This window comes from Rhipicephalus sanguineus, chromosome 4 (assembly GCF_013339695.2).
Source record: "Rhipicephalus sanguineus isolate Rsan-2018 chromosome 4, BIME_Rsan_1.4, whole genome shotgun sequence".
NCBI classification, from domain to species: Eukaryota; Metazoa; Arthropoda; class Arachnida; order Ixodida; family Ixodidae; genus Rhipicephalus; species Rhipicephalus sanguineus.
In genome coordinates, this window is record NC_051179.1 from 111,367,208 (window position 1) to 111,375,561 (window position 8,354).

Below are 8,354 nucleotides of genomic sequence, written 5' to 3' on the forward strand. Positions count from 1 at the left end.
GTTCTTGCCTTCTTCATATTGTCGCGGGGTCGTGACGTGGACGAAGGCAGTAGTCGGCTTGTCCAAGACTAAACGTTTTATTTGGGCGAACCTGTGCCCGGTAAATGATAAGTCAAACTACAAGTGATACATGCTTACACTGATAGCGGCGAACAGAGCGTCGGTCGTGGATAATCTGCGATAAGGTGCTTCGGCATTTACACATGGGGCACCAAACATTCGAGCCTTATCGCTGGTGGCCGCGTGAGTTCTGGAATAAGCTCAACAGTTCGTGTTTGCACGTTCAAGGCTACCCGAAGATTCCGAAATATGGAAGGTTCCCGGACATCATGGCGCGGCTTGCGCAAGGCAGCGGCTACGCATGCAACGGAATAATTACGTAAAAATAACAAAAAAAGCGAGTGGGGCTATATTAGCTTTCTTAGTGAAAGTTCAGTCTAAGCATCAATTGTTTGTCCATTGCAATTGTTCCTACGTGCGCAACAAAGGACAGGCGCTGCACTTTTTAACGCGATAGCGATAAAGAGCTTGTTTCGCAGACACTCCGGTGTCGGCTTCGTTGGTTGTGAGCGAAGAATCAATGTTGTCCGTGACCGAAAAATGGAGAACTATGAAAATAAAATAAACGATAAAAAACTTCGGTTCGAGTGATAAATGAACCCAGGCCTTCTGCGTGGCAAGCAGGTGTTCTATTGCAGAGCCACGTCATTGCTTGAAGCGCCTATGAAAAAAAAAACACTATGTGAATGTTTTTCTGTGGGAGCAGTCCCCTTAACGCATGTAATATTGAGTAGCATAAGTAGAATCACGCCAGGAGTCGAAACATGTGAATTGCGCAACGAGTGGGTGTTTTAAAGGTCCCCCCATTGCAAAGCGCTGAGACATATATAATCATCAGCAGCATCAAAAGCATCAAGAAAAGCGAGCACCGGCGTAGCTTCGCGTGTTGCCTTAGGGACACATAGTGGGCTCTTCGCTGATTCGCAAACGGAAGAATTTTGGCGTAGTGCGCACTGCGCAACTGTGCTTGCAGTGGGCATTCTAGGATAGTTTGAAATGGCCAATGTTACGGGCACAGACTTTTCTTTCCTTGCGGCGCGGTAGAGGCTTGCACCGAGAACCGAAGCGAGGCTAGCAGTTGAGAAGGCGGTGCGCACGGGGCCCGATTACGCTATCGCGTTCTGCTCTTGAAGGCGAAGATCTAGCGTCCTCCAAGTTTTGGTAACTGCAACACACCGCTGCAAGCGCCTTGTTGATGTCGACTGAAGAAGTGCACGTGGGAATGGGGCGTCGAATTCATCACGTTGTTTAAGGCGAAAGCCTTAGATGCCTAATGCTCGGTGACAACACGAGTGATACAAAAAAAGAATCATGCGATGACGTCATCATGGCATCCCAGATCGTTCAAATTTGCGACGTCATTATGACGTCATCATGACGTTACTGTGATGTCACGTGACGTAACGTCACATGATCACGTCATCACATGACATCGTAGCTTGCTCAAAGGTGGGCCGATTACGGAGGCAGTGCGAAATCAGGTCCGGTGCAGAAAGCTCTTAGACTGTGCTTGGGTAGGATCAATACATTGACTGAGAAGAAAAAGAAGATGGCTTTCACCTTCGACTCGTCTTAGGTAAATATTAAGGGACCCCCTGAGTCCTTTCTTTTATTCTCGGGTTGCTGGGTCCATTGCGCTGAATCTCAGCAACTTGTAAGTTGCCCAGGGTGTTCCGCCGCTCACGGCAATGTTTAACTGTTACACATACCTTATTAAATGCGAAGCATTTCTTAGCGAACTTCTGCGACTTTGAGCGTATCTATCTATCTATCTATCTATCTATCTATCTATCTATCTATCTATCTATCTATCTATCTATCTATCTATCTATCTATCTATCTATCTATCTATCTATCTATCTATCTATCTATCTATCTAGCCGCCTACGACTTTGTGCTCTCCTGGCCGTTTCGTTAATCGGATGTATACCAAAATTGGTGTGTCATAACATGGCCATATTACGAACCTAAATGACAGGTCATATCATGAAAATCATGACACGCATGTCATGAACAGCATGATTTACATTCCACGACCTCAGGCCCTTGCGGCCGTTCCGTTAATTTCATATACACCAAAATTGGTACGGCGTGACAAGAATTCATGACGAACATAATGACTGGTCCTAATATGCAAATCATGACGCGCTTGTCATGTGCAGCATGATTTACATGACATGGTCTCTGGGCGCTCGCGGCCGTTTAAATGAAGGGATATATACGACCACTGGTATGAGGAGACATTTCTGTATGACGAACATAACTGACACGTGGTAACATGAAAATCATGGCATGCATGTCATGTATGACATGATTTACATACCACGCTCATGGCGCACTCGCGGTCGTTTCGCTAGATTGATATACACCAAAATTGGTATTGTGCTATGTGACTGTATGAAGAACATGGATAACAGGTCGTAGCATGAAAACCATGACATCCATGACATGTATATCATGATTTACATGCCACGCTCATGGTGCATTTGCGGCCGTTTCGCTTGCATAATATATACCAAAATCGGTATTGCGCGACACAACCGTATGACGAACGTAAGTGAGAGATGGTAACATGAAAATCATGATATGCAAGTCATGTGCAACCTGATTTACATGCCACGCTCATGGTGCGCTAGCGGCCGTTTCAGTAGACTGATATACACCAAAATTGGTATTGCGCGAAGTGACTGTATGAAGAACATGAATAACAGTTGGTAAGATGAAAACCATGACATGCATGTCATGTATATCATGATTTACATGCCACGCTCATGATGCATTCGCGGCTGCTTCGCTAGCTTGATGTACACCAAAATTGGTATTGCGCGCAGCGACTGCATGACGAACGTAAATGAGGCGTGGTAACATGACAATCATGACATGCATGACATGTGCGACATGATTTACATGTCATGGTCATGGCGCATTCGTGGCCGTTTCGCTTGCATGATATACACCAAAATTGGTATTGCGCGACGCGACTGCATGACAAGCGTAAATGAGAGGTGGTAGCATGGAAACATGACATGCAGGTCATGTACGACATGATTTGCAAGCCACACTCATGATACATTCGCGGCCGTTTTCCTAGCTTGGTATATACCAAAATTGGTATTGCGCGACACGACTGTATGACGAACATGAATAACAGGTGGTAGCATGAAAAACGTAACATGATGTTACGTATGTCATAATTTACATGCCGCGCTCATGGTGCATTCGCGGCCGTTTCGCTAGCTTGATATACACCAAAATTGGTATTGCGCGAAGCGACTGTATGACGAACGTAAATGAAAGGTGTTAACATGAAAGTCATGACATGCATGTCATGTATGGCATGATTTACATGCTATACTCGTGGTGCACTCGCGGCCATTTCGCTCGTTTGATATACACCAAAATTGATATTGCGCGATGTGACTGTATGACGAACATAAATGAGGTCTTAACATGCGAATCATGTTATGCATGTCATGTACGGTATAATTTACATGCCACTGTCATGGTGTGCTTCGGCCGGCCGTTTCGTTAACTGAATATATACCAAAATTGGTATGGCACGACACGAGTGCGTGATGAACATAAGCGACAGGTCATGCATTGCATATACCAGAATATGCGTTTCGTTGGCATGCTGTATACTAGATTGTGCATGCATGCGTGCATGGCAAACATGCGATATATGGTGGACTAGATGCCATGGCATGAATGATTTCATTTGGCTCAAAAACAAACATTGCGATGTATGCAGCTCTTTGCTGGCTGCTTCGCATTACATCGATTCCCACAGTGCGTGGGATCTGCCGAATTTTTTTTGCGCGTCCATATATCGGCTATGTTATTGTTGAGCTTGTTTGTAGAGTTTGACGGCCTGTCATTATTCTTTTCGGTGTTTTGATTCTATATTGCGTGGAAAGCGCGCCATCGCTGTCGCCTAACATGGCTGATTTGGGGTATGCGATTTTATATCATCTTTTGCCCGGAGCGTGCAACCAGATCAGTCCATTAGAGTTCGGCCTTCTTTTCTGGTTTCAGCGTTTTCTCGTATTTAGCCTTTGGGCTTTTTACATTCACACGTTTAGCGGAGTCCGAGCTTCATTAGAAACCATCGACTGTTTTTCAGAAACTCCAATGAAGGCTTTCGCTTCTTCTTCATGAAAAGTTCGCTTTCAAATTCATGCCGTTCCGAGGCCTACTGTGGTGTACCGTGCGCTGCTAAATTGAGTTTTACGAAGGACTGCACCATTCGATGCGTGTTTAGTGCTCGTACGCCGTGCCTGCGGTAACGAACTGTTCGGCGAAATGCACCCCGAACTGTTCGGCGAAATGCATAATTCAAGCCTAGGGACATAATGGATAATGCCGCTGCGAACCTGCAACCAGAATATATATAGTATCTGCAACCCCCTTGGGGTTATACTTTTGTCTGTTCTCTCGTGCGTAGACGACCTTGAGTACCAGAAACCTGAGCGTTTACACAAAGCAATAAACCAGGTCGCACTACCGTAGCTTCTACTTTCATCGGCTCCTTCTTGCGATTAATATTGCATGGCAGTGGTATACTCCTCTACTTGTAAAACAGTGCAATAATTTAGAGTAAGCTCTAACTCAAGACGCAAGAACAAGTGAAGCTGTACCATGAGGAGACATTTTATTATGAAAGGGTTCTAAAACTTCAGATTTTTATGCTCATTTCGACTTTTTTGTTTTGTGCAACACCATCAGATACTTGCAGACAATATTTTCATTGTACGAAGAAATGTCAGCAATTTATTTATTCATTTATGTCGTTGTCTTGTGCGATCGTTGGCATTCACTAACGCAGTTTGCAGTGTGGCCGTTCCAGCCTTTCCGAGCCACAATGGCATTTGTTAAGTGATGGCCATGACGCAAAAGCAAATGTGCGTCTGCCAAGCTCTTTGATAGCAGGTAAGAATCGCCTGCATAATGCAGCATTTTACAATCATTTGTGTATTGTATAACTTTTTTTTTTCGAAAGTCTGCCCTTAGGCACATGTTTAGCGCCAGTAGGCGAGAAAAAAATGGACGATGATGTCCAGCCATTGGAGAAAGAACAGTTTTAGTACTAGAGAACAAGTGCATTGAATTATATATATATATATATATATATATATATATATATATATATATATATATATATATATATATATATATATATATATATATATATATATATATATATATATATATATATATATATATATATATATATATATATATATATATATATATATATAAGAAAGCAAGCGGGTATACGTACGAGGCAGCAATACTTTATGTCTAACGTTCCGGCCGTGGCGCGGCCTTCGTCAGCGCATGCACAAATATACAACGCATATGCCGCTTTTAAGGGCCACTGAAATCGCGGTATCAATCAGGATGGTGATTACAAGAAAAACGCCAGCAGTCCAAAACAAACCGTAGTGACAATATATTTTGATATGCCACCTCGAGTGACAAAATAAGTGCTGTAACTCAAAGTACAAACAAGAAGCCGTCGCACGGCAAATGGTAAAAGCAAAGCAACATGATTAAGCTGCGACAGAGAAACACGAGAGGTTAGGGCACCATGCGTGGCAGAAAGATATCATGCGCATATGTTAGGCACACTTTAAGATACTAAAAGGTCAGTAGACAACATTTAAACAGTCACTTTGGTCGCTATACTGCCCAATGGAGCAGGTGATATCAATGCAGTATGTGAAAGAAAACCACTACAAATACAAATGTACAAAAGGTTGTGTGCGTGTAGCTGCTGGGGGGGGGGGGGGTGAGGTTAGTGCAGAAAGAAAGAAAGACAACGTGTCCGATGCATTCGTTCACGTCGAAGTGAAGGCAGTTGAATTTGTTAATTCGCGAACTTCGCGGTCATGATGAGTTTTAAATCCAGACTGTAGTATTGTGGCCATGATGTTTTTCAAAGGAGTGACCTGGCATCTGGACATGCTTTGAGAATAGAAGATGAGGTAGGTCAGAAGCGTGGGCTCTGTGGTTGTTAAAACGTAATCTCAATGACGTTTCGGTTTGACCGATGTATCGCTTGCGGCACCTGGAGCACTCAAGCATGTAAATAACATTGACGCTGTCGCAAGTAAAGTCTGCGATGATTCTCAGAGAAAAGTTTGAGGCACTGCTAGTTACAAAATGTGAACTTGTCATGTGTGGGCAGACCTTGCAGCCAGGGCTTAAAGTCAGGGGGCTCCGGCCCCCTGTCCATTTTTCAAGGAGGAGCTCGCCCCCCCCCCCCCCTCCAGATGGTGAACTGCAGCAGAACAGCACCCATTCGACAAGCGCTGTAGTTGATTTTTTTGGCAGTGGTAGCTTTTTGGCAGCGGCAGTGGTACAGCGCAAAAACAGGACACCCAAAATAGACCACACAACACAAGCGCTGTGTGTGTGGTCTATTCTCGCTGCCCTGTTTTTGCGTTGTGTGAAAAACTACGAAAATCAGAGGGTCCCTCGTGCATTCACCTAAGGCGACTCGAAGGCGAAAGCCATCTTCCTCTTCTTCTTAGTCGGTGTATTGGGGAGCTTACATGAACGGCCGAGCATGTAGGCTCCCTAGATGTATTTATCCTGCCCCGCCACTCTCCGAAAGCATTGTGCACCTAGAGTGGTTTCGCACTGCCTCCAGGGTCAGAGGCACCTCACCTGGTTTTGCACTACCTCCGTGATCAGCCCACATTTGACCAAGCTACGATGTTATGTGATGACAGTGTAGGCTCATGCCACAGGAGTGAAGCAACGAGATGGCTGAACCATAATCGACGCCAGCAGGTAACACGAGGCGTAGCTTCAGTTGCCACTGCGAAGCGCCGTCTTCATTTTCTTCTCTTGAAGTCGTGTGCTCTCCGATTTTGTTCCCCGCCCAAAGGAGGGCGCTATAGCGACATTATGTGGCGTTACGTCACATGACGTGACACCAGAATGTTTGACGTCATGATGACGCCACAAAATTTTGCGATCTCTGACTTCATGAGGACTTCACCACATGATGATGAATTTTTGCACCACTCGCTCCCGACGCCGCAGGATGCGAGACGATGCCGACATTCAAATCTGGTGTTTATTGGGGCATACAAGGGTTTCGCCTTAAAGAGGAGAGAACGTATTCTGCGAACCGTGCGGAAAAAAGGACACTGACATGGCTATGTTTAACAGTTGGCGCCTTTGTGCCATTATAAAAAAGAACTTTTTTTGCTTTCCTGTCGGAGAACACGTCGCGCACGCGTTCGTTTTTAAGTTATTTGCATTCATGTAAAAATTAATTGTGATTACATTTACGGCGCTGCAGGCCTACAATGTGTTTTGCCTGCCTATTTTTGACGCCTGAAACATTGTTTCCCATCTCATTTTCGGCGCCTAAAACGTGCGTTTTAGTGCCTAGAAATCCGGCCTCTATATATTACATACTTGTTACTGTGTTATTTATTTTTTAAATATATTTCTGCTTGGAAGCTTGCTAGTTTGCGCTCGTCTGTTGTATATGTTCCTTATAGTCCTCGTCTTTTTTGCCCAACGTTTTTCATTGAGTGTGCTACACCAACTTGCCCACATCATGCTCCTTCTGTTTCTTTCACAAGCCCTTCCGGCTTCTTGTAGTGATGAGCTCGGCGAAAGTTCGAGGCACTCAGTATGCCTATTGTTTTAGCCCGCCATGTGGTACTCTGGCTTTTGCCCAGTGTCTTGAGGCGCACTTCCGCCCTCTGCGTGGCTGTTAGGGGCATCTGGTTCTTCAAGTACTCGTTCATAAAGTGGAGGCATATTGGCGAGCGCAGGTCATCTGTGTCACTGATATGGCTCAAGTTTCTAAGTGGCACTTGTTTTCCTGTCGTGTAACGATTCCAGAGAACCTGAGGTCAGCTTCTGAATTCTAAGGATGGCAAACAGTAGAGCAGCAACATGCTGGTACTTATGAATCAGGCTACAGGATATACATCGAACAAACAAAAAAGTTATACTGTGAATCTTGGTCAAGGCTATTTAGGTATTTAATCCACAGAGGAGACCGTAGACAGCTTTCCAGCAGTTCGCTAGCGTCAAGTCTCCTAAGGCAGCGGCTTTATCTTGGTGAATAGGCTAATATTTCATGTAACAGTAAGCGCAGTGCTCAAAAGAGGTTTCTAAGTTTGTGTGCGTAGCTCTTTCCTGTTCGCCTTCCATCTTCTTCTCACACTGCACGTGCTGTTATACCAGTGCCACACGATGCACTACTCATCTCGACTGAACCTGCGTAAATGAGCCATTCACGACCAAGAAATTTGATCCAGCTG